The 27,637-nt window shown below is 42.6% G+C and overlaps 1 protein-coding gene across 1 annotated transcript in view; it reads right to left on the minus strand.

The window, feature by feature from the left end:
- Positions 1-25,887, minus strand: part of TBC1D2 (TBC1 domain family member 2) — a 416,182-nt gene extending 390,295 nt beyond the window's left edge. Inside the window, exon 1 of the mRNA XM_085641125.1 lies at positions 25,305-25,887. The gene's annotated coding sequence lies outside the window, so the exon portion shown is untranslated. The remainder of the gene's footprint in view (positions 1-25,304) is intronic.
- Positions 25,888-27,637: the final 1,750 nt, after the last annotated feature.

A 27,637-nucleotide genomic window follows, 5' to 3' on the forward strand; every position in this document is an offset into this window, starting at 1 on the left:
GTGAATTCACGGAGACTGTATATATGCAATTAATGCAAGGATATACACCATGGATACACTTTTGAGACTTTCTTTAATAATTGGGCCTCTAATTAGGCCTGGGGTTAACCATGACCTTTTGTGTTCAGTAAAATTATGTCTCTCTCTCTCTCTCTCTCCTTCTCTCGGTCTATCAGCTGGCTTCACTGTGAGTGACAGTATTCTGCTCTATTACAAGGAGCATATTGGCACACAAAGTAGTTTTGTTCAGTGCCTGGAACTGCTGTGGCAATGTGTGCTTTTTGAGACCAAAAACAGTTTTTTTTTTTGCTTTTGCCAATGCTTGTTAGAATGGTGAGGGCCCTGCAGCTCCCACACAGATAAGGTTTTACAAAAACCATGCCTAAAAAAGTCACGCATTGACAAAACCAAAAGCCTGACTACCAATTTCAGACCTACTGGCTTTGCCAATGTTTGTTTATTTTTGTTTCCCACAATCGTATTTTAACTGGTTACACTGATTTTCCATTATAAATATTTTTGGGGAATACAAGCATACATCAACATGTTACTAAATGATGCTGCAAAGATATGATTCCTAAAATCTTACAGTAGTTTAGTAAAATATTTTTTTCCTACTTGCATTTTTTTGTGAACATTTTATTTTGAAAGCAAGAATCATCACTGTTGCTTTCATGCTTCTGCAAATATTTGCATATAATCAGAGAGCATTCTGGAAGCATTATACATAGCCTCAGATTACTAAACTTTAAAAACGTGTGTACACGTTTATACTGGAACCACCGTCAGTAGTGCACGCAGAGCTGACAACATTTACTTTTAGTTCTGACCCTAATAATAAAGGCTTTGCATTAATGAACCATAAATACAAGTTTGAACAGTGTTAACACATGGACACACATATTACCTTAACTGTAGACAATGCCCTTCCTTGATCCATAATGTGGTACTGTAAACTGGCAGCTAAAGAGTTTGTGTTGTAGGGGGTTGGGCCTACTTGTCCCAAGGACATAATAGACATTAAAACTTGTTGCCCTTGATCCCAAACAATATGTCCCAGGTGTCAGGCTATAGGAATTCCACATCCCTGGACCATCATGGATGGTTTTAAGAACTTCTTTTTTCTTAAAAGAGAGTCTGTTGCATGAAGCACCCTCGATCAGTCCCTCATCTGAGATCACAATATTTGAGGAGTGAAAAGCAGAAAAAAGCTCAGTTCCGATCTCAAGGTGACGTGGACGGTAACTTTATCTGGGGATTAGACTGGTGATAGAGCTGCCCAAACCGCCTTACAGAATGCCTGAGAATCTTTATTCTGACAGGTGAAAACAATAGCCTCCCACTTTTCATCCTTAATGGCCAACTTCCTATTCCTCAGTGCCAAAGCCTATGCCGGTCTGCTGGCTGAAATTATGCGGTGTTCTCTAGGGATTTGCTTCAAGGCCCTACGTAGGTCATCATTTGTCACCCTACAATCTTTGTCAAACCATTATTTACCATGGGATAAGCCCTGCCCATGGGCCTAGTCAGCAAGCCTTTTACGCAAGGCATATGTTCCCCGAAACGCCCGCATCCCAACATCTATTGCCAAGCACCCTCAATACCTTACCTAAAAATCAGCTGTCAGTCGACTTGAAAGCTCCCCGTCTCAAAACTCCCCTTATTCACACCATTGCCGTACTCCCTTTGAGTTGATCCCGAACCTCTCCTGCTGCAGGTTCCTCGCTCTACTGTACAATCTTCCATTGTTATGTGCCAACGTTCAGTCTCTTATGGTCCACATACATAAAAGCATACACACAATTACTACTCCAACTGTTGCCAAAGTTAATTCGCCTAACAAATCAACCACTGTTTGATATTATTTCCAGCATACACTGCTAATGTGGTGGATAAACAGAGAACCTAAATAATGTAATTTCACTGAAAAATTGAGAAAAACTATATGTTAGTCCTGTGCTCAAACTTAATGGATCTAGGGTTGGCTCTTTCCACTTAAGCACATGACATAAGAATAAATCTCACTGGGCTCAGGAAGCAGAGGTAGGTAGAAAGAAGCGCATTAGACAAACATTGGTTAGATGCTAAGTGAAAATTTACGAGTTCCATAGAAAAGGCGACAAGAAATGTACAATTCTGGAAGAAGGTGGAAGGACTGGAATGGTTCAAATGTTAGTTCTTCCATGGCGTCTTCACATATTATCAAAAAAACACTTGTCAGATACTCAAAATGTAGTTTGGCTAATTGAACAATGTAAATGCACTGACAAGTTAAAATGGGCACTTTAACCATGTGGGCAGGTAAGACTAAACTGTCACTGGGCCGCTCAAGATACAACTTATGCCCCCTTGTCCTGATAGTACAGATTTAGTAAACTCTGGACCCTTTTGAAGTCTTAGCTTACTTTAGCATATAGACTATTAATGTTTTGGTAGGGCCTGCCAGCACCGTACTCAATGTATGGCAAAGAGCACTATAAAAAATGCACTTGGACAACAATTACCTACCTGACAGGCAATAATCTAAACATGTCTACACTACCTGACAGGCTAAAGAGGTAAATACGTTAACACAACTAGAGGCCTAATGACTGCATGGGGATGAAATAACTGCTGATTAGTCAAGAATCTACGTTATCATCAAATTTCAGGTCCTTTGTTTCTCTGAAAATAGAACGGAATAGCAAGTAACACAAAATCTAGCATAAAACCAGGAATGGAACAAGATGAAACCATATTTGCACTCAAACACATTTTCCACCAAGATAACACTATTGCCTGTAGGCCCCATCAGAGCTGGAAGATGCCCCTAAACACATCATGACCTTATGCCAAACTATATAAATTGTGCCCCAATCTTACCCAGGGATCATGGAAGACAACCATTGACAAAAATTGTAAATAGTAATGCGTGGAAAAATGGTTTTCATCTACCCAACACAAACGAATCCAGCAGACACTTCCATACTGAATGCAGATCACACTGATTAAACATAATATACAACTACACATTGTATAGGTGTCTCACTTTTCCAGAAAACCTTTGAAGCATCTTTGTTATGTTATGGGAACAACCCAGAACACCAAACATTTGGTCTCAGATAACATCAACTTTAATACATTTTGTGACACAGGATTTATAACAGCTGTCACTGATTTGCTACATTAGGATATTCTAGAGCCAAGTTTAATTATTCTTTTCTATGAAGGGTAATTGTAGACATTTGATACCAGTGTGTTGGCCATTCCTGAATAAGTCCTTCACTATTGAAGCGATAAGCTCAAGAATTGCAATCTGGTGACAATGTGATGATTTGCTGCTTGGCTAGCATGTTTCCCCCTGCGTTATGTTAGCACGCGATTACACAGTGAGAGTTCCTTTTTTAGAAAGAAAGAATAACGCTGTTGTGAGTTATATATTTTTTGAAACAATCCTAAATGAGGAGCTGACCAGCTCCTCTTCTCCTGCCTGGACCTACTATGCAGGGCCTCTGGTGCAATTCCCCCTCTTTGTTGAAGACTCTGAAATTCTGGAAACTGCAACATATGTGTAGAGATATCGATTAATGCTAGGGCCTGATCAAGGTTTTTATTGACTGGCAGTTGGCAGTTTTCAAAATCCTTTCAATTAAAGCAAAGCAGGTACCTGGCAGTTTTCGGATACTTTAATGATACAATCACACTTTCTTATAGTCAAGGATTATGATGAGCGTTCTATGTCTGATACTCCAGTACAAGTTAGGAATCGTGTCTTTTATGTTCTTAAATGAAAGAGTTTCCTGACCATACCACACAACACCAACAGTGCACTGTACCAGCCATTTTAGTTTGCTGGTAGAAGGCTCTGCTTGGCTTGTAAAGAGTACCACAAGGTTATCTTGCAAAAATGAAATCAGAAACTAAGGGTCTGATTTAGAGTTTGGTAGACGGGTTACTCCATCACAAACATGACAATACCCCAAACGCCATATTACAAGTGCCATTGGATATAAAGCATTTGAAAAATGGTGGATGCTAAATTTGTCAAGTTTGTGAAGGAGTAACTGATCCGCCGAACGCTAAATCCAGCAGCGGCCAGTGCAGGTCAGTGCGGTGGGGCGGGGCACTGCGAGGGATGTCGACAGATGACGGAATAGGGCAAATTAAATGAAAAAATAACTCGAATTCCATCATCTGTCGAAATCTCCCACCGCAGCTCCCCGAACCACCACTCTTACCTGCACCGGCCGATGCTGTCTAAATCAGATCCTAAATTCCCTAGCTCTAGTTAAAAATTTAGATTGCCTTGAAGATGCAGCCTCTCAGTAATTATGGTTATGTACAGCCATTTCAGGACACTATCAAGTTGTTTATTATCTTTTATTCTATTCTCTACTGGAGACAGGTACGGTAAGCATAGATCTGGACAAAGTACATTGAATAAAGGTCTGTGCTTACGTGACTATTTTAAGTGCCACTAAAGATTAGCTCCTCAAAGAAGGAACACTAGCCACTAGTGTGTGGAGTAAGATTGCTAATGCGGTACTTGTGTCATTCTGCTCTTTATTGCAACATTCCAAAGGACTAGATATGTTCTCCTTCACAAGGTTATAGTGTCAAAAAGTCACTGACTTGTACTCAATATGCTTCAAATGTTTTTGTTCCGGATTCCCATCTGAGTATTATAATTTGTAGGGTTCACCCAAAGATGGAATCTATTTTAAGATTGGTCCCTACCAGGCCTTGAAACCATGGTTCATGCCAGCTGGTTCATAGTCATCGGGTACAGGCATGAAACCCTGCTGGGGAGACAGTATAGTGTGCACTCTAGTTTTTCTAGTATGTCATGGCTGAGTAATATAATTTCCAATGAATGTGAAGGTATAGGTGAGGGCGGCTTATGTACATGTAGATTGTGGTATGGTGATCCTCCTGAATGTATGTACCCCAGGACTGTAGGATACTCCATGGTTTTATATATATATGTTTTGTGGTTCTTTTTATATTTGAGCATCACAAAATATATAAAATTGCAAGTATATAAAGAAAAGAGACACGTGAAAGTGCTGTGTGGATCAGTATGAATACAGATAAGTATTTATAGGTACAATCTTCATGCAAGAATAATCCATAGAATGAGACGCTATAGGATTTGTCTATTCAAACAACAAGGGAACCCAAGTAAAGTCTGCCAGGGACCAACTCCGCTATCCCGGATGCTGACCCCCTGAGCAGCATGGCGCATTCATCGACTATTGGTCATTACGCCGTCCGAGCACACGCCTGTGGCTCCACTCCCGTGAATCCCTCCAATTTCTTTACTTGAGGCCATTGCGCTGCCATCGCGAAGTCGTATTACATGCAGCCCCTCCTGAAGTGTTCCCTGAAGTGCCCCATGATCCTTGACCTGCCAGTACCGCATATCTGCAACGGCCGGAGCCCCTACCGAGCACGGACGTTCCCGCATCCGGTGTTGTCACACCCAGAGTCTCGTGGCAGGCCCTTCGGACTTCCCCAATTATCTTAGGCACTTATATACAGGCATGCTAATATAATGTCCTTAAGATGATCCAGGCATTGCTCACTTGGATCGAAACGCCGTCGACACTTTAAAACGCCTCATGCACTAAATGTGATGTCATTATTAACTGTGTAGAGACGTTACTTGCGATTTGTTTCTTAAAATTCATACTACTTGTCAAAACAAACCGTAAGCGTTGCCTGAGCCTCGCTTAAATGTTCTCCCTATTTTATGTTTGTATGTTTGTGTAGTAGGATGCAGGCTTGTGTCCCACTTTTCAGTATTTGTGTTTGTTTATATCCCAAAAACTTGCTGATAAATTAAATATTGAACCTCTGTCCGGCTGGATAAGTTAACCAATACAGCACTGATTGGATCTGCATTCATTTGTTACTTCCTATCCCTACCTCCCTAGGGACCATTGTAGCACAAAATAATAGGATTTGTCTAGTCACGACCAGTCAATACCTCTGAATCACTATCTCGTAAAGGGTCCCAGATATATCTTAATCTTATACTGATCGATATCAAGCATTGACATTTCAAGCAAACAGATGTTTAAAAATTCTTGCCACCACATCTCAGGATCAGGGGTTTTAGCTAAAAAACAATAGTATGCCAAGATCACTCTGGTTAGGGAGATGGCAAAATATTAGATCCCTGATACTCCTGGTGGAATCTGAGGGGAGTGCCCCAGTATTATCGACTTAAAATCCCATTCCCACTCAGTAAAGAATAATTCATTAAATTTCTGAAATATAAAATCCAAATATCCCTGTACACCAGTACAAGCAGCAAATATATGAACCATACCAGCCCCACACCGAAAACATTGACTATCCTGCCTTAACCTAATTTTATTTAACCAGTATGGAGTATAATATGTTATTCAAAAACTTAAAATGATGGGCCTTAACTTGAGACACATTCAGAACTGTATGTGCCAAGATATTACTGCTTTGGACTTTCTTAGGTGTCATTATAACCTCCAGAGAGGCACTCCATTTCTGAACCCTTTAACCCTAGCCGCAAGAATCACTTTATCGGACAGACCTATATTCAACTTGTGAGTCAAGTCCATAAGTAACTCAAAAAATTCATTCTGTGCACAATGTATTTTTCCCACTTCCAAGCCCAGCAAAAAATGATGAAGTTGGAGAAAGCAAAGCATCATCCTCATACACTTGTCCTAGCGTATAGAGCTCCATCTTCCCCCAACAGCTGAGCCCACTCTCATGTTTGGATAGTGGAAGATTCAGATTAAACTCCAGTAAAGTACATTGGTTGTAATGGGCAATAAAAATATAAATATATTTTTGATGTAGTCCCAAATTTTATGATAGACCTGTAAAGTCTTAGACCCGGTCCGCTTAAAGTAAATCGTATCAATGATACATGTATGTGGTTTGAAATCTGGCCCTTCCAGGGAGATAATCCGGAAAAATGGCAGAGAATAAAAGATACTAAGTAGAAAATTCGAATAGTAGGTAGGAACATACCACTCCTATCCCGAGACATTTGGAGATACTGTATCTTAAACCACATTTTTTTTATAGTTCCATATGAACCGTTGCCAAAGTGATTAGATTTTATGAAAGAAGCCCTTGGGGAAATATAATGGAATGCATCTAAATAAATACAAATATCAGGGTAAAATAATCATCCTAACAAGATTACATCTCCATATAATCCTAAAATGCAATCTGTCCCATTTATTAAAAGTCTCCATAGAATGATTGGAGATTTTACCATCATTTAGCGGAACAATTTCCTTCAGCCGCATAGTTAATTCTACACCCAAATAAATCGCAGACTGAACATTCGTCTGCATAAGCCAAGACCTTACATGGGAAGCGATGTAGACGAAGTCCACAAATTGAATCTGTTAGCCATAGAGCCAGAATATAGGAATCCAGATACAATGAAACAAGTTGTGGTGATAACGGGCATCCTTGCCCGGTGCCTCAAGAGATTTAAATAAAATCTGACAATTTGCAGCAACAGAGGATCTTTGCTGTTAGCCTTCTATAAAGCAGCTTAATCCAGTTGATAAAACTGGGCCAAACCCTGATCCACCCATAATCACCCAGAGATATTGCCAGGAGACCCTGTTGAATGCCTTTTTGGCATCTAACATAATCATTCCTGTTGGGGCCCCCTCAACAGATGCCATATACAGGGAAGTTATAGCCATGTTCACGTGAGAAGTCATATCCTGCCTTGGGACAAACCCATGTTGCATAGGGTCTACCAAATTGATTATGACTGTGGAAAATCTATTGGGCAGAATTCTTGTATAGATTTTAGAATCTGGATTTATTAAATATATTGGCCACTTGGAACCAAAGCTCTTTGGAGCCTTCTCTTTCTTAGTAAAAATGACTATTTTATTTTCACTCCACGAGCAAGGAGCTTAACTAAGGAAGTTGCGGTGCATAAAAAAACAGGCAATGATCACCCTAGAAGGTAGAATATGCCAGGATGGTATTGGGAGGTGGTTTGGGCATGGGACCTTATGCAAAAATGGGGCCAGTGCTAAGTCTGGTAGAGATAGTGGAGTTCCACGGATGATACTTTTTCTGGCAGAGAAAGGTGCCATGTATGTGGGTTCAAACAAAGGGATAACAAAAAGCAATCACATGGTGGCAATCCTTCACCTGCCCTGAGAAGCGGGTAACGACCCCAAAATAAGTCCCTTTTTAGCTTTACACATCACATAGTTTGTAAAGTCTAAAAATTAATTATTGTAAGTGGTGAATTGGCCAAGTGCTTTTTTACAGCCAATCATTGAGTGAAACTAGGGCTCAGCTCTGTTTGTGAGACCCAGATATAGGAAGGAGGGTTCTGGAGGCAGACTGCCTCTGTAAGTCTTACTTCTCTTAATCCCTAGTCTGACCTACCAATAAAGGCTTGATCCAAGTAAGGTAAGTTTTCCTATAGGGCAACATATTGCTATATTCCTATTTTGAGAGTTTGGAATGTTGCCCACCAAATAAAGTTGATATAAACATGCAAGATTTCATACTTGGACTGGCTGGTTCTCAAAACCAGGTTCAAGAAAAAGCTGTTTCAAGGAACTGGTATTCCTGTTTGGTGGAAAATAATATAATAAAGAGGAGGCTATGAGCAGGTCCTGGGCAAATGTTACCCCAGTGCCAAAGGACAAATCAGGATGCAAGGGCAATTAATGCAGTCTATAAAAGAGGTGGACTCTGAGTAATGCCTTGCAATCAGAATTCACTGGGAAGATCAAAGGTCTTACCCGGCAGACTCTAGGGGATAGGCGTGATCAAACATCTGTGGCCGGAGGATGGAATGTTCAGTGTGATTGAAAGTAAACTCTGTACATAGTGATTCACATGCAGCGCAAAGTGGAGTGCCCCAGTAGGTTGTGGGTGCATGTAGATCAGGCGCAGGGCATAACAGAATGCCTTGCCCCTTGGCTTTGTAAGTAGAGCTCTGTGTAACTAGGGGAACTAGGTCGATGGCCAAAGATGATAACCAGGGGCCAGTGCCAAAGGCTGTCTGTTCTATTTTGTAGGTGCTGAGGGACTTTGTGTAGTGGAAAGCCAATGCTAAGCCCTTCATTTGGAGTATGTTCAAGGGAAATGGTGGTTAGAAACAGGTTGCGAGAAAAACAATAAATAAAAGTTGTATGGCCAGGGTGCAGGCCATGGCTAAATGTGGATTATAGGGTTAGGGAACTAGGTTGGGGGTTCTGGGTGCAAGGGCATTGAGCACAAGTCATAGCCATAGGCCAATCCCTGTATTGAGTGGTCACTGTTCAAAGCCTATCTGCTTCTGGGGAAGTGGGACTTGACACACGGACAGTGAAAGTCTGGGCCCTTCACCTACAGTGAGCTCTAGGATTTTGAACACCCAACGCCAACTGAAGCTAATGCCCAATAGGAACAGAGGTGGACTACTAGGCTTCATACGGTATGTGTAGGAAAATGGGTTATTGATTGAGGGAGGGTGAAAACCCAAATCATGGAACAATCACAATCCTGGTCAGGGTGAACCACAATAGTCACTAAAGTAACCTGTGCTTAACCCTCTGGTAGCTTGGCACAAAAGCGGTTAGGCAGCACACAACCAGTGATAAAGTGAAAACACAAAAAAAATCCCACACCAATTTCGTAAAATAGAGTAAAAATTAATAAATAAAATGACACCTAAAATTAATTCAATCAAGTTAGTTGAACCAGAGTTATGATTTTTAAAACTTGTATGTGAAATATAGCACCTATAAGATCAAAGCTCCAACTGTGAGTATCTGTTTGCACAAGCATGGGGCAAAGTCAAAAGATAAGGCCCAACACAATGCAGCGCAGGTTGGCTACACATGGTGGATTTCAATCTGTTTTGGCTTAGCTTCAGATTTAGAAGAAATTTCAAAGAAAATTTCTTGAGAAGGCAAAGTTAAGCAGGGCAAAGCATTCGGTGCAGTCCGCAAAGCGTTGTCATCGTGAGCCACTGGATGAAGTGATTCTACTTCAAGACTTTGTCACTTTTATGAGAGTTGAAAATCTCCAGCAGGATGAATCAGTCCCGCCTCAAAGGACCTGCTGAACAGAATTTGCTGCTGTTGAGAGGAATGTAGCAGAGCTACTGTTATGGCAGGTCAACTGGTGATGCACCATTGATGTATCGGCAAGCAGGTAGGTCCAGGTCTCCTGCTGGTTCTCAAGCCACTTTTTGGTGATTTTTTTTTAAGTTCACTGTTTCAGTTTTTGGCTGGAAAAGCACCCTTAGCACCGCTTCCAAAGAACCAGGACTGGGTGGGCATGACTTAGGAGGTCAGAATTCACTGCAGGCAGGTGCAAGGTTCAAGGTCTCTGAACCTTCGTATGTCACTGTAGCTCACACAGGAGGCCGGTCAATTCCAATTAGCCCTTGGAGTCACTCTGCAGGCCATGAAATCAAGAAGCAAGGCAGGCCTCAAGCAGCAGGGCAGTCTTCTGAGGGTACGAAGCAGGCTTCAAGCAGCACTGAAGTCCTCTGGCAGCATCAGGACAGTCATATGAGGTACAAAGCAGGCCTCAAGCAGCAGGGCAGTCCTCTGAAGTACAAGACAGTCCTATTGGGGCTTCGACGCAGGTCCAGGAGTGTGCTGTAAAGTTGGTCTGAGGGTCCAATAGTTATACCTGATGCCATCCTGCAAAGTGGGCAACACTTACAGACTATCCCCACATCTGGGTCTGGAGATATCCTTCCTTCTCCTTCGCAAGCTCCAACTGGTCTAGGGTGACAAAAGGCTAGTGTCAAGTTCCTTTGTTAGTGTTCTAAAAGCAGTCCTTTGAAATATAAGTGGGGCAGGGAGCAGCTCCGCCACACCCATCCTGACAGGATGGCCCATCTTGCCAACACCTAATCCCCTTTGTCTTTCTGTCTGGGAGAGATACACAAAAGCCAACTGCCAACTATTCACAGACATGTGACTCAGGACACAGGCTGTAGGTACCACATGGATAGGACAAGAAAACCCCAGCCTTCTAAAAGTGGTATTTTCAGAACAGGGATTTAAAATCCGACTTTACTAATGTCAAATATGTTAGGTTACAATTCTTTAAAGGCTAAACAAGACATTTCACCTGTTCCAAATCAGAGGTTATCACTTATTAAGGGTAGTAAGATAACTGAATGTTATCCTATGAGAGAGGTAGGCCTCACAGTAGAAAAATACAGATTTTGAATTTTGTTCTCTACCAGGACATGTAAAACTGAAAAAACACATATCCTACCATTTAATTACAAAGCATCCTGCCCCATGTGCAGGTTAGGTCCTACCTAAGGGGTGACATATCTATTAAAAGGGAGGTTTAGGTCTGGAAAAATGTTTGTTTTGCCAGGGCAAATTGACAGTTTAAAACTGCACATGGCTGCAATGGCAGACCTGAGACATGATTTAAAGGGCTACTTAAGTGGATGGCACAATAGGTGCTGCTGGGCCAGTGGTAGTATTTAATTTACAGGCTCTGGGTACATGTAGTCCCACTTTAATAGGGACTTATATGTCAATTAAATGTGACAATTGGGTGTAAGCCACTTTTACCGGCAGTGGTAAAGTGTACCCTGGTCCTAAAGCCAACAAAAACGAATTTCAGCAAATGGGGGGAGAAGGCACAAAGGTTTAGGGGGAACCTGCAGAGAGGGTCAAGTCCAACAGTATGTCATTGCAAAACATGCAAACATCACTGAAGCAAAGCTTACATTAAAAGACATTGTGCTTGCAATCCAAAACCTAAAAACCACAGAAAATACCAAGTTATGTCTAGGTAATCACCCTTAACATCGCCACTTTGCACTGTTCATTATATCTAAGCTAGTATTTGACAGTCTGTAACTACTACTACTTGTGCTGCTACAAAGCCCACAAACCATGCAAAGCAGATACATGCAGGCGCGTATGTTTGGTTGGAAAGGTATGATGTAGAATGTTTGATGTGGGAAAAGATGGGTGCAGCACTTTAAGTCCTGACGCATAGTCTAGTATTCTTGTGGCAAATTTATCACTGCTGGTATGAGCACCAATATTTATAAGGTATGTGAGCAGTGACAGGCTTTGCTTCATTTAGCTTTTGTTTGAACATACCTCATAGATGACTCATCTCATAGAAAGCATGTTTTTAATTAGACTTGAGAACACACAGTGATCTGGAGCTTGAAGGGCTATGTTTTATGGTCTTCATGGAGGTGAGGTAGAGTTGTGGTTTTAATATATGGATGGGGAGGAAGTTCCAAAGTCTGCAGGCTTCAACTGTGAATGAATGAACTCCGGGTCAGGCTTTGTTCAAGTGTGGTAATTTAATCTGCAACAGGGTATTGGGACAGAGGCCGCATCTAGTGTGGCAGGTCAGGAGTTTTTGTTGAGAGTGCTGAGTAAACTATGCACAGACATTTGATTGTGATCCTGTAAGATACTAGAAGTGCAAATTCATCAGGGCTGAGGAAGTGTGATCCTTGTGTTTAAGGTATAGTATGAGCATTGTGTTTTGCGCCCATTATAATTGGTTTCAGATGATTTTTGCCTTCCTAAGTAGAGTCCATTTGCGTAGTCCAGAGAAGTGAGTAGAATAGCAAAAATTGCCTTGAACTCTGTGCCGAATTCATAGGTGCAGAAATATTAATTTTAGAATTCTGAGCATATTCTTACAGGATTTCCCAACAAATGTGCATCCAAGATGATTTCAAAGGGTTTTGAGATGTCCATTGAGAGAGGTGCTGGTCACAAATCTGAGGGCATGCTGGGATTTTGTGTTGGTAGTCAGCATCCATATCTGAAGAGTTTAGCCTTGTCTGGGCTGACTTTAACACAGTTAGTAGTCTCATAATCTCTTATGGTGACAAGTCAGAGTGTCAGTCTGGAAATCAAAGTGTATTTCACATGATGAAACTTGACAATAACCTGTGTATTATCAGCATAATTGAAGAAAGTAAGAATTAAAATGATCCAAGTGGAAAAGGCTGAGGTAGAAGTCAAAGAGAAAAGAAGATCTGGCTGAGTAACATCAGCGTCCAGGCTACAAGGTTCAGAAGTTTGTAGTGGTATGGAGATTATGTGGTTCCATCATGTAGGAAGGCGGCAATACAATCAAATGCTTTATTGTGAATGCCCACATTCCAGAGTGTTCTCAGTGGTGTTTTTGTTAGACTGAATCAAATGCAGCTAAGGTCTAACAGGATCATTGCTGCCTTATTTGAATGAGCCGGTGTTCTGATCTAATCCATTCTTGAGATTCCGACACATTTCATCTCTATGTAAGGGTGAAAACAATCTTGTGCTTCTGATCAAGTGGTATTCTCTTCAGTAAACCCCAGCAACTACATGTAGGCCAACTTTCTAATAGGATGGTCAGGAGGCATCTGTTTGCTATTTTTCTGTAGCAGGCTGGTTCACTAACATTCAAACTTGGATTTTCTTTTTTACAACTTTTTATGATGAACATTTGAGCTAATTTGGCATAGTACCTATAGAAAGTGAAGCATTGACTACAACCCGTGCAGCTTCTTTTAATCACTTTAATATATATAACATCCTTGAAAATTGCTGGCAGGATGGATATGTGCCACTGGGGATCTAGATTTTTCTGCTGAGAGATAATTAGTTGTTTAAAGGATTGTTTCAATATGGGAGGGATGATCTTGAAGGTGCTTCCTTCAGTTTTCCAAGTGTGCAAGTCTGTTGAAAAATATAAAGGATGATCAGTGGTATGTTTGAGCTAAGGAGAGTGCTCATTTGACTTACCTTTTCCACAAAACGAGCAGCCAAGAAGGGAATCGCAGAAATTAAGAAAAGAAAGGGGCACATTTAAAATAGCCTCCAGGTTCCTGAATTGAGATAATTTAGAAGATCTCCTTTACAGGAAAAGTTGCAAAGGAGAGGCGAGAGGAGTAGTATTTCTGTTTTTCTTTTCTCATGGTTGTCCTATGGAATTGAAGTCGACAGATGTATTGATTCCTGCTGTCTAATTTAGATCTTGTCTCCAAATTCCTTTGAGTGCTTTATTCCCAGTTTTAAGTAATACAATCTCTTTGGTGAATCATTTAGCTGAAGGGGATGCAAGTCGAGTGTAGTTTTTTTTCTGTGGGATAGTAGTGTTGAGTGCTTTCTACGGCCATTCCTTTAGTTTTTGAGGGACTGATGTCAAGCAACTGATGCGGTTGGGTTGACAACGCCGGTTTCCAGGGAGTCACGTTTCAGATCCTTCGAACATGAACTTGCCTTCCTCGACAGAAAATCTTCCGCAGTTCCAACAGGTTGTTACTCTGACGTTGACTGCTATGAAGAGATGGTCAATCCCAGGAAGGGAAAGAGCTCTGAAGGTGGTTGGGCTGCAGGTGGAATCAAACATTCCAACGGGTGTCTCCTGCAGAAAGTGTTGGTTTACTGGTGAGCTGTAAGGCTCAAAACTCCGAGTGTGTCTGGAAGATTAATTTCTGTGATTTCATCGTTTTTCACTATGTCAGATAGACACCTTGGTGTGAAGGTTTCTGCACTGCACACATAAAAACAATCACAGTTCAAAAATGCACCCTTTGTAAACATACTATCTAACTAACTGCTGACACAAAACTTCTAGCACACACCTTGCACCTTATCAAGACCGTATAAAAATCACCTTGACCTTTCTTTTCTTCCTTCCTCCGCTGCTCCTCCTCTGGCACAAGACAATGTTTCTTGGTCATAGCTTTGATAAAAGACTCTGCTAAAACAATAGGTGCTCCACGCTCCTCGCCTGGGCAGGCGAGTTGTTTTTACAGGAACTGAATTGTCATAGCATTTCATGACCTCAAACGGTCTTACAGATAACATCAAATATCACATCCCCATTGTGACTTCATGACATACATTTAGAGAAAGAAGATGGCGGCAGTCACACTCATGTATCCTCATTCACATCCTGTGTAATCGGAAGGCTTTACCACCACTTTTAATAGGTAGGTCTTTTCACACAGGCCACATATCTACATTTCCAAAGACAGAAAACAAACAGGGAAAAGAATAATGATTTGCGTCATCAGTGACATGTTTGTTGAAGTACAGACAGGTGACATCAACAGTGATGTAATTGATAATGTCATTTGTAATGTCATCTGTGACATGTGAGTTCATGAGTAGTGCTTGAGTTAGTTTCATGAATCAGTAGAGAACCATAGTTTGGGAGTGTACCTACGCGTATTGTTTAGATTTTGGATCATAGCATCCCTTCAACTTAAGCTTTTTCAAGGAATCTACAGGTGTGTGATGAGGAAAATTGAAAAGGAAGTGATGTTATAGCAATTACTTTAAAAAAAATATGCTTGGCACAATATCTCACTGGATAAAGTACCCCGCTGTATATTATAGGCTACTGCAAGTAGCCAAAGAGTTAGTTTAAAAGGTCATGAAGCTACTCTGTGACTTGCAATATCTATATAATGTATGGTAGATGGCAGATTGATCCTTATAATGCACAGTCACATCATCACTCTGTCCACAAACCACAAACATAACCTTAGTGTTTTTCTATTTCAGATTAAATATGTGGCAATGTTGCAGACTTAAAGAATATCAGAGGAATCTGGAGTGCAAAATTAAACACACCAAAAAAGCAGTTAGCAATTTGCTGCAAAAAACAGATATTAGAATCACTTTGATGTTAGTCCGGTTTAAAACATACTTCATCTCAGACTGTGTAGAAACACACAGACCTGTAATGACCTATAGAGTGCAAACAATAAGACATCAGATATTTCACAACTCACCTGTAATAAGGAAATTAGAGGAAAGCTTTTATTAGGGGAAAGCACGCTCGTGTGTATTATGGTTCTTTCACATATGGAACTACTAACCCTCAAACAACCACCACCACTAATCCTTCCGCTTTGCTACATGCCGCTCACATTGCTCAAAGCACCATGTCTCTAGAGTAGAAACAATTTGTACTACAGATACTGGCAATCAAGAAGCATAATAAAAAAAAAAGCAGCTAAAAACAGAACATGAAAAAACAGCACTCTTTCCTCTTCCTGCACTTCATACATCATGGAGTATGAAAACATGCCTTTATGGAATGACCCAGAATCTTCAGATTTTAGGAACATAACATGTCCTGGAAGGAAGTTCTACCTTTTTTCAGTGCTGCACATGTGCAGAATGTTTTCCACAAACAAAGTGAGGCTTTAAAGCAAAATAAACTCATTCTTCTAAGGCTTCAATAATGACTGTAGCGCAAGTACATCAGTGCTTGGTTCAGCAGAGTGATAATTGTGCTACAAGGCTTTAATTGGGGAGGGGGGCATCTAAAAGGGTGTAGCCTATGTAATTAAGGGTATGCCATAACAGTGTACAATGTACATAGTGTGCTGCTCAAGTGGTATTTTGCTGCTTCGCTGTGCTTTCTGTTATTGCATCAAGGTACCTAACACACTAACAGACATACACCTACAACAATGCACATGCAAGGGGACCCCCTGCAAAAGTGAGTGTTCCGAAGGCAGGGAAGCAATAACTATTTTGTAAATCCTAAGGGCAACAATTCTCTCTCTATATATATACTAACATTTTATTTCATAATCAGCAGAGCGCGTCAACACATTAGTGTAAAATATTATCAACATTATTTTATTATTCATGTATAACTAAGACAGACAATTAACATGTACATAAATATGCATACAATTAAGCTCTAAAACAATATGATCCACTCATCCACATCCTAATCTTGAATACAGTTTGTCCAAAAGAGGTCCATAAACCGACGCCGTGTCCTCCATGCAGTCGGAAATATATTGATATGAAAGTATATTTTTTAGAAGCCATTCTCTACATCTATCAGGACCTGTTAAATAAGAAGACACCGATTGATGCATATAATTGAACTCACTGAGAGATTATTGAATACATTTCGTGTATGGGTCTGATATGTGTGGATTGTATTGTTTTAGAGTTTACCTGTATGCATGTTTATGTACATGTTAATTGTCTGTCTCAGTTATATGTGAATAATAAAATCATTTTGATAATGTTTTACACTAATGTGTTGATTAGCCCTGATGATTATGGAATAATATGTAAGTATGTATATAGAATGGTTGCCTGAGGATTTACATTATAGTTCTGAATACACATACAACAAGTCAGGATATTTGGTTTTGTCAGCGGTTGTAAGCGGTAAAAGATAAATGAGTAACAACAAGGGTTTTGTTATAAACAATACTGAAAATAGTTCAGATCTGAAATGATGAGACTGTAAGCTAAGCATTTCTGAAGTCTGTGAAAGGGGTCTTCAGAGCTTCTCAACCACTCATGTTCCTTCCTTCACACCACGTTCCTCTGAGTCTTAGATACTAGTACCTTTTTTCTCTTCACACCTTTCTGAAATACTCCATCTCTATACCTTGCATGTCACCTCTTTTCTCTCCAACGCATTCTTTTCACTTTCCCCTGTATGTACTTCCTCACAACAGTAAACAGTGCGTATCACCGCCGTGAGGGGAACGGCCATCAGCTGCACCACTTTCCAGCCATCAGCTGCATCACTTTCCTGCCGTGAGGGGAACGGCCACTGGGGAGACTATATCCCCCAGCAGTCCTGCATCGGCGCATGCTGTGACGCTGCATCCCGCGCCCGGAGGCGCGATAAGAGCCCTGCCGGCCTCCTGCAGTGCGGGACTCTGGTAAACAGTGCGTATCACCGCCGTGAGGGGAACGGCCATCAGCTGCACCACTTTCCTGCCGTGAGGGGAACAGCCATCAGCTGCACCACTTTCCTGCCGTGAGGGGAACAGCCATCAGCTGCATCACTTTCCTGCCGTGAGGGGAACGGCCACTGGGGTGACTACATCCCCCAGCTAGGCCACACCTCTTGGTTTTTGATTACAGACCCGCCAGCACATCCTCTTCATCGGATCGCCCACCCAAGGTTAGTGCTATCCATCTGTGTAGTGCACTACTGATAAAACGCAAACCAAGGGGAACTCTGCACGTGTGACCAATATCCTTCTTGACAGCAACATTCACAAACTCAATATCTAATCAGTAACGGTGGGAAGCTGCTAATTGGGTTTTGCAACTGAATCAACCAGCACTTATTTTTCAGTATTCTCTGAACTATTGTAATTCGCAATCATGGGTAAACTAAGAACAGCTGCCCCTCCCCAACCTGCATTGCCCTTACAAACCACCTCAATAGATAAAATGCTGCAAAGAGCAATAGGAGCTGTAGCCACGGAGATAGAGCAGACAGAAAGGCATCTTTCAAAAACTCCAGTCATAGCCCCTTGTTCTACCTCTCAGGAACATGGCAGCCTGTCCCGCTCATACCGCTAAGATTGGATTTAACACCTGAACCCCCAAAGACACGTGCAAAGGCCTGTGCAGTCTCCAACATTGAGTCACCTTTGGCGAGAATCTCTAAAGAAAAGGGACTAATTCCGGTCCAAAGCAGAGAAAACAAACAGTAAACAGAGCAAAGAACAGCAACACGGGGCAGAAAGAACAGGGGATACATCGCAGGCTAACCATGAACAACCACCTTAGGTGAAAAACTTGGTGATGGACCTCCAATTTCAGTTTAGGACTATCATAAAGGAGGAACTAAAGACACTAACGGATCGGGTTGACAATTTGTCATCATTGTCTGATAATTGGGTGGGCAAAGTAGAGCTAATCCACAAGGAGGTGCAGATAACCAAATCTTTAGTCCTGCAAATAGCACCTCTAGCCAGCACACTAGCCTCCCCAGCTCCAAACCAAGAGAGTGGCACTAACAGGTCCAAACCAACAAATTCGAATGCAGTAGATCCCCCAGGGAAAAATCCATCTTGCCAGAATTCAGTTACAAGGAACTACCTGCATGCGGCCCCCAAGGGAACATCTTGGAGAGCACCTCCAAGACGCACCCGGCTGGGGCAACAGAATCAGCTCTCCGGCAACCCGGTTCCACCTCTGGGAATAGGGAACAGCTAGCAATCTCTGAAAAAGCCCCAGCAGAAGAGATTGCTTCTCCGTGTATTAATCTCCCCCGGCCTCAACTCCATATGTTGTTGTACTAGTAGGAGCAACATAAGTGAGAAAGGGATGTAGGGAGTTTTATCATGAACCTCAAAACAAATGTATTTTTGGCTGGTTAAACATAGGCAATTCTCATATAAAGACGCAAATGAAATTATTTTTACTCGCAGGGTAAGTTGGGTAGGCTGGAGACAAAAAGATGTCCCCGGGGACTGTATAGTGATGAATTTCAGAGACCCGCGGACTGTGCAGTCTCTTTTAGAGTGTGGATACCAGAGGGAGATTGGGGGCATAGCCTCCCTCCCCCTGGGATATTTTTATCCCCCAGGGTTAAACCCTTACATTACGAGAAGGACTGCTAAGGACAGGGGCGCGAGGATTGAGGACAGGCCATCGCTCAGCCAGATTTGGGATCCTAACCGATTACCCCTGTATAACATTCCTGTTGCAAACAGATTTAGTCCCCTAGACTCAATTGATTTACTGACTCCTACTGGGCCCCTATATCAAAGTTCTACCTGCCAAGTAGAGTATAAAGTAAAAAAATTGCACCCAAATGCTTACTCGCATCACAGAGGATCTAGGAAGCACACGGGAGAAGGGATGTGGGGGGGAAAGCGAGCAACCTAATAAGTACAACTCTGGAACTAACACACATGGGCCATGCAATCCTCGATCGACCCCAATACAATCTGAAGACAAACAATTCCACTACACCTCCATCGCAAAGCATCCCTTGACAGCAACAAGTATTAGCGACTTGGGCTGCGGTCAAGGGGCTCTGGGCAAGACGGGGATTAATAATCTACAATGGGAGCACTTAAGTCCCGGTTTACCACCCTCCGCCCATGTAGCAAACGAGACGGATACAGCTGGTCTGCAACTATTATTCTGGAACATAGAGGACTCACCTCAAAACTGGACATTACCAGATTGGGGGGTATTCATTGACCAACATGGGCTGTGCATGTTCCAGGAAACCTGGGCCAGAGAAGCAACACACAGAGCGGGATATGCGTCCTATAGCACTCAGCTGATGGGGGGGAAAGGGGTAGGCCCTTCGGGGGTCTAACTATCTGGGTTGGTGTGTAACTGGGTTGTGAGGTCAAACAGATAGAAACTCCATCCCGTGACATCCTCTGTATTTTTTTGACTTTCACCTCAAAATTAAAAATCGCTCTGATTAATGTCTATTCACGCCTGGTCTGTTATGGCCAATCCTCCAACACCCTTGATATATTGTCCACTTTCCTCTAAACAATACCGGACAATTATTGGATAATCATAGGGGGGACTTCAATTGCCAATTCGAACCCCTGAATGGCCTCCCCAATAGTTTTTCATTTGAGGAGGACTCAGTTTGGGCCATTCCAGAGCCCAATACCCCGCCCATATGGGCTTGGACCCCGTTGGCTTTGCAGATGCACGCACTTACATTAAGCCATTTATTAAGGGCATGCAACGGCCGTCTAACATCGGACAGCCCGGGGAAGCACAGATATAGCAGACCAGGGCATGTATCAATCATAGATTACACCCTAGTGGACATCAAATCGTGGCATATAGTCCTAGATTTTAAGATCACTCCCCGCCATGAGAGTGACCACAGTGCCCTTGAACTAGATGTATCTCCCCCATATGACAGAAGCTCTGTAGGTGGAACCTTACAATCCATTCCTGGACTTACACAGGCCAATGGAGGCAGGAGAATTTGTTGGGGGGAGCTCTCACAATCACAGACCAAGCTTGCCTCTGTATACCCAAAAATTATCCCCCTACTTACTGTAGCACATCTCCACTCAAAAACAACTGGTATTTCAACCTCCCAGATCACAGTTTCCAATAATCATCAAGACATGCTATCCACTCTGGCTCCCTTTTTTGTTACTAGTAGAAAGGCGAGGTCGAACAGAAATCCAAAACATTTGTGGTACAATGAACATTGTAGAACAGCTAAGTCAGAGCTCCTAGTTGCCATTAGGCAAATAATAGATTACAAATTATGGAAACCAGGGCAACTTATAAACTAGCTATAGCTAAAGCTAGAAGCAATTGGGAGCGTTAAAAATTGATTAATCTAAGAATCGTGCTGGAAAACCTCGATATGTGGGCATTCCAGAACCTGATTGACACCAGAACGACCGAGGGTAAACTAGCGATACCAGCAAACATAGGGGAGGAAGTTTGGAGAGCCCACTACAAATCCCTATATGAAATGACTGAGAAGGAACCTGGGCTGGAGGTAGTGAGCCCTTCCCACCTAGAACCACCCAAACAAGATAACCCCCTGTTCACTCTCAAGGAGATTACGGAAACTCTGGGCAAGATCCTACCAGCAAAGGCGCCAGGGTTGGATAAGATCCCAGGTGACCTTTTTTGCTCTGAATCCTCCTTCTGGGCCCCTTCCTTGTGGACTCTGTTTAACCCCATCCTTCAGGGCATGGCGATCACCTCAACCTGGGCCGGGGCAAAAATCATTACAATTTATAAAACGGGCTCCCTGTTGAACCCAGCAAACTACCGCCCCATTAGCCTAATTGATGTAAGTCAGAAAATCTACGCACACGCTTTCTTGGGCCGATTACAGGCCTGGAATGAACAACCTAATGTACTCACACCCCTCCAAGCTGGGTTTAGGGCCAAGATCTCCACCATCGATCAAATCTTTAGATTACAGCTCCTGTTTTGGAAAACTGTGACCATAGAGTGTGGCAGCCTCTATCTTATTTTTGTGGACCTTAAATCCGCTTTTGATTTAGTTCCGAGGGATAAAATGTGGGAGATATTAATAAAATTAGGGGCTCCAAATTACCTTTGCCATGAGATGAAACGTCTCCCCCAAGGCAACTATGCCCAAATGAGGTATGGCAAAAATGGAGAGCTCTCAGCCCCCTTCCCGGTTGAAAAAGGCATACGCCAAGTCCTGGCCCCAACTCTCTTTTCCCTTTTTATAAATGGTTTAATAGAGTTCTTGATGACAGGAAAAGAATATTAATGCACCCCGGCTAGCGAATCGTAAGATACCTGCTCTGATGTTCGCAGATGACACCCTCTTACTCTCAAAATCTCCCATGGGCATGCAAAGGGTCCTTGGCGCATTCAGCGCCTTCTGCAAAAACATGTTCGCAGACGACACCCTCTTACTCTCAAAATCTCCCATGGGCATGCACAGGGTCCTTGACACATTCAGCGCCTTCTGCAAAAACAGGGGTTTGGAGATAAACCTACAGAAAACCAAATACATGGTGATTAATGCAAAAAATCACTCTCGCCCAAACCCCTGTTTAGACGGAATGGCGCTAGAGAGGGTGTCGATTTTTGAATATCTCGGGATTACTTTAACCGAGAAAATGGACTGGAAGGATCAAATAAAAAAAGCTAACTTCAAATTGGCCCAGGCATAGGGGGTGTTCTTAAGGTCTACAACAAATGTTCCCACAAAGTAAAAGGTCCAGCAGCTGAACTTTATAAGGTTCAGGCTAGGGGAGCTACTCTGTACGGGGCAGAATTATGGGGCCACTGCTTCAGCACCCTTCTATCGTCATCAGAGAATTACTTCACCAGGCAGCTTTTACAACTTCCTGTTAGCTCCCCCCTAACCCCCCTTAGGGTGGATCTTGGGATTAGCCCCATAGCAGATGAAATAGCGTTAAGACCACTTCTATTCTGGCGACGTCTGTGGAGTACCCCACAGCTTGCCCCTTGAAAGGGACGAACTAAGGGAGGTCATGAGCATGCACGGTGCAGGAAAATTGCCTTGGCTGGTACACATAAGGAACATATGCCAGGCCTTGGGGAGCGTAAATCTGTGGAGTTCTGCCGAAGATTTTAGTATTGTGACTCCCCAAAGGCACTAATTGAGAATTACAGAGAGTTAAAACTGACCCTGTTATGGAGGAATACCCCAGGGCACCTATCGCAAAGGTTTATGGAAATAAAACTGGAATATCGGCTTGAACCAGAATTGGATGACATCCAACCGCTCCTCGCAAAGAAGTTATACATCCAGTTCAGACACGGGACACTACCACTCCGATCGTTCAAGACCAAGTGGGTGGGCGACCGCAGTCGGAACTGCCCAGATGCTTGAATGTGGAGGACACTGAAGTGCATGCACTTTTCTTTTGCCCTGCCTATAGGAGGACAAGACTCCGCTGGCTGGTCCAGTTGTGCAGGAACATGGACCTCAGACACTGCTCTGAGACTCTTAGATTACTAAAGTACAACACCCAAATGCCCATCATGTTTTCCATCTCACGTTTTCTGTACTTTATGTGGCATATTCGTAGCGCTATCACAAAAAAGGAGTTAATGAGGTTATAGGTTATTTAATGCCTCTTACTAGTTACTAATGATTTTTGAGGACAGGTGCATTTATCCCTTAACGTCGCCATGATTCCTATTTTTCATTCTGTACACAATTAGCTTTTATAGGACTATTTTAATATCAACCACATGTTTTATCTGACACTGTTGTTAACCTTTTGTATTGGTCACTCGCCTGCTATTTAGTGCATGCGTTTGTCGACATAAGATTGCACTTGGCCACCTTCCTGTTAACTAAGTGTACTACGCTTGTGTCTTCTTTAGATACCTTGCCAGAACGAATCCATTTTCTGGCCAAAACTAATTTCCTGACAATGCCCTTGCACTTTATTCTCCAGCAAGAGTGGGAAAACAATATCGTTTTTGGACACCTTTTCTTATTCACGTGCATTATGTATGTGTCTTCTTCTTTAAGATATTTTAAGATATTTCTTTTTATCTGATTGAAATAATATTATGGTTAAAACTGATCACTTGATCCCACACTTGTATTTTATTGCTTAGCAAACGAGGGAAAATAAGTAGCAGTTTCTTGGACTATACATATAAATTATGACCAAGTTTGGGGATCCCTCTAAGAGATGTAAAATTGCATTTTGCGATCTCTGTTAGATCAGTAAATCAAATTGTGTTATTTATTTTTTCGATATCTTAAAACATGTTGCTAGCAGTTGTATATATTGTATTGTTCTTTTTATGTGCTTTTACGGCCCTAGTGGCCGAAATAAAGATTTTTGACTGACTGACTGACTGACTTCCTCACAGCCTTCACTTTACGACTCCCCAAGCAAAACACACCTACTAACTTAAGTACTGCATTTATTCATCTACTTACACCTGTCGATACTTTGACAGCTGTGCGCCTCTTTCACACATATTTGCATACAATAACAGTTGCAACTGACATACGCGGCCATTGCTCTGTGCGCTCTGCAGAGAGGCCAAGGACTGGATGGCCTCTTATTGCGAACACCTCCTTGGCCCAGTGACTGGAACTATGAGAAACTCGCACTTCCTTCACTGTCATTTCCAGGACTCTCACTGATAGTCCATTATAAACACATGGATGCGACTTAATTCAAAGTATTTCCCATACAATGGTATTACGCTGCACCAAAAACCACAGAAACATAACACCCAAGAATTAATAAACGTTGTTAGGGAATGGAAGATTAAGTTAAAACATGTGCAATATAAACAGAAACTAAATAACAGATTCGGATTACATTCATTGTTCAGAAATCGAGCTGTGCTTTTGTCTGTAAAGTTAGGGACGTGGTTATAAGGCCCAAAAGTGTCACCAGTTTCAATGTTAACTTTTAATTACAACCCGGTCTGAGACCCGGAGGCACCACCTACGTAAGCCCTTGCTTTAGCGGTCTTGGGGCTTATTTACAAGCCCCTCACGCTGTTGGTACGTCGCTTTTTCCCATATTAAAAGTGGCGCACCGGCGGCGCAAAGGGGCTTGTAAATAAGCTCATTGGAGTCTAGTTCCCAACAAAATCACCAGTCATATTTCTAACACTCCGCACAGAGGCCAAGGATTGAATGAACATACAGTCTGTTCGAAATACACACCTGCTCAAGTATGTTGACCCCAACTTCGCCCTGAGCACTAGCTACAATACTAGTTAGTGCTTCTAATCCATTCCCTTTTACAGGCGCTAAATTCAGGGCCTCGAGCTAATTCAGTTTGCTCGCAGAATGCACTGAACAAAAAACCTTCAAATAGAAAGAATCACACTTTAAAATAAACACTCGCCCCTGTCATTGATTAGAAAGATGCAATCTTATAGGAACAGCTAGTGTTTATTTAGTCCTGCTGCTTAGTAACACCATTACATCTTCAAGGCTTATAACTACACATTCTGTACTTTAGCATTAGATAACGAAACTTAAGGCACTGATCATGCTGAAACTTAAAACAAACCCACTGTCACGAGAGTTTAGAACCGCGCGAGCGTCGTTGCTGCATTTACCTTAATGCAGAGTGCGTTGAGACACTGCGACTTTTCATTATCTCGAGAATCGCCGTTCAGGCACTTCCTGAAGGGTCCTTGCTGTCGGAGAGCTCCTTGGAATGTGTTTTCTCGCAGCCGATCCCAGTTTCATGCTCCAACTTGTCACCTGTGCGCTGGGAGTTGTTCCCTCCGAGTTACACACCACGGCTGTCCGCACAGCGCTAGGTCCGCAGGAGTCATGTTCTGCGAAAGGAAATTTAAATAGTGCCCACCCTTGCCAGACTCGAACCCGCGGCGTTAATGTCTCGAGACAACAAGTTGCAGCGCCAGCGGCGATCCACGTTAGTTACAGTGCAGAGCTCAGACTCCTAGCACACACCGTCCTCTTGGAATGTAACACACACCCCGAAGAAACCACTCATAACCAGGAAACATCACTCGCGGACTGTACCATTCTGCGCAGTCAGAGCTCGTGACCAGATTAAATTTAATCTAATCGTCTAAACTACATGAAAACAAAGGACACCTAAAAACACAAGCAATTTTTCAGTTTGCTCTCATTAAACGAGTGCCAACGAGACGCTAAGCGGAAGCAAAGTTCAAAGTATTGCGGGAAATGTTTTTTGTCTACTAGTTTGTTTGACTTAAATGTTTCTTAAAAACCGGGCACGACGCGGCGCCATCTGGTGGTCAAGATGATGCTCCACGTGTTTTACTCCTACATCTTTTCTACAGGATTTGCTCATTGTCATAAATCCGATCAGATTCGCCGATTAATTTGCCTGCGTATTTTTTAATAACGAATGCGTCTATTGCCATATTAGAAATACTTGCCATGGTGCAAAATATAGGGAAACGCCATTATGCACATTTTTTTCCCTTTGTAATATGATTGGAAACTGAACAAACGCAAGCCCATATTACAATATAAATCGTTATTCGTACTAGGCCAAAAGGAAGGTTATTGCTAAAGTAGGTAGCCTTTGATAATTATACACATCACATTTATTGTTTACAAACTTTTCGTGCGTGTAAACTTAGTTTAACAAAGAAAGCCTATTCACCAGGGGCGGATTGGCACTGTGGGCACTCGGGCATTGGCCGAAGGGCCGGTGTCTCGCCGTTTTTTTCCCTCCCCTTTCCCAGTCCACAGAGAGTGCTCTCTGTGGACTGGGAAAGGGGAGAACAAAAAACGGCCCACAGAGGGCACTGAGACAGAAGAGAGAGAAAGGAAAGCAGCTTCGCTGGGCAGCCGTACAGCGATTATCAGCTGTGGCCTCTCCTTCACCCCCTGCCCTGCAAAGCAATCACGCTGAGGGTGGGTTGGGGAGGGGTGATTGTGTGCTGGAATCGGCCTCCCTGGGGGCCTGATGTTGCTTAGGCCTTTGAGCCATTTTCACCCCACCGCCCCTGGGGCCCATGCAGCCCAGAAACAGTGTTTGTCTTAATACATCGCCCACAGCCCTTCACATTCAGGGCATAGTGGGCGAGGAAGAATGGGTCTCGCTGTGGGGGCCAGGTGATGTTGGGAACTCCCCATCTTCACCTCAGCCTCCCCCTGACTACCATGGATGACCCAGCAGCTGTGTTATGTGTGCCCCTGCCAGGACATTGCCCTGAGGCCCTGGAGGGCTGGGGAGGGCTGAATAATTTGCTAATAGCAGGGGCCTCACTGCTGTTCATGTGCTCCTGCACTGGAGGGCTGGGGAGGGCTGAGTAGGTTAGTAATAGCAGGGGCCTCGCTGCTTTTCAGGTGCTCCTGTGCTCGAATAATTTTGTAACAGAAAGCGGCCTTGCTGTTTTTTTAGTTGCTCCTCTTGTAGGCCATTGTCACCTTGGCCCTGTGTCCTTCGCAAGAACAGTATCCTCCCACTTTCATTCCTTGTGTGTGCATAGGCATATTTTGTTCATTGAATTAAAAATAATCTGTATGTAATAGTGGCTATCATTCTGATTTCATGTAAAAATTATCATTTTGAACATTGTGATTTAAATAAAGTACGTTTTTTATTGAATTTGTTTGTTTGTTCTGGCCCTTGGCTTTGTTTATCAAGTTGACCCATCTGTTGGGCATAATTAAATCAATTTAGTGTAGACAGTGGGGTTTGCTCTCCTATGAAGGTTTTTGTCGTTTCCCATTTCCCCTGTCTACCCATCATACCCTTAGGGACCCCCCTTCTTTTGAACATAGGCATATGTGGCCTGATGCCAGAGTTGCAGAGATGGTGAATCAGGTTTGAGTCCCAGCGTCTGCTCAACACCCTGTGATTCTGGGCAGATCACTTCATCGCCCAGGACCTTAAATAAAAAATCTGATCTGGTGCACTGTAATTGGTGCTCATGAATAGAAC

The sequence above is a fragment of the Triturus cristatus genome, chromosome 2_2 (assembly GCF_964204655.1).
Source record: "Triturus cristatus chromosome 2_2, aTriCri1.1, whole genome shotgun sequence".
Taxonomy (NCBI): domain Eukaryota; kingdom Metazoa; phylum Chordata; class Amphibia; order Caudata; family Salamandridae; genus Triturus; species Triturus cristatus.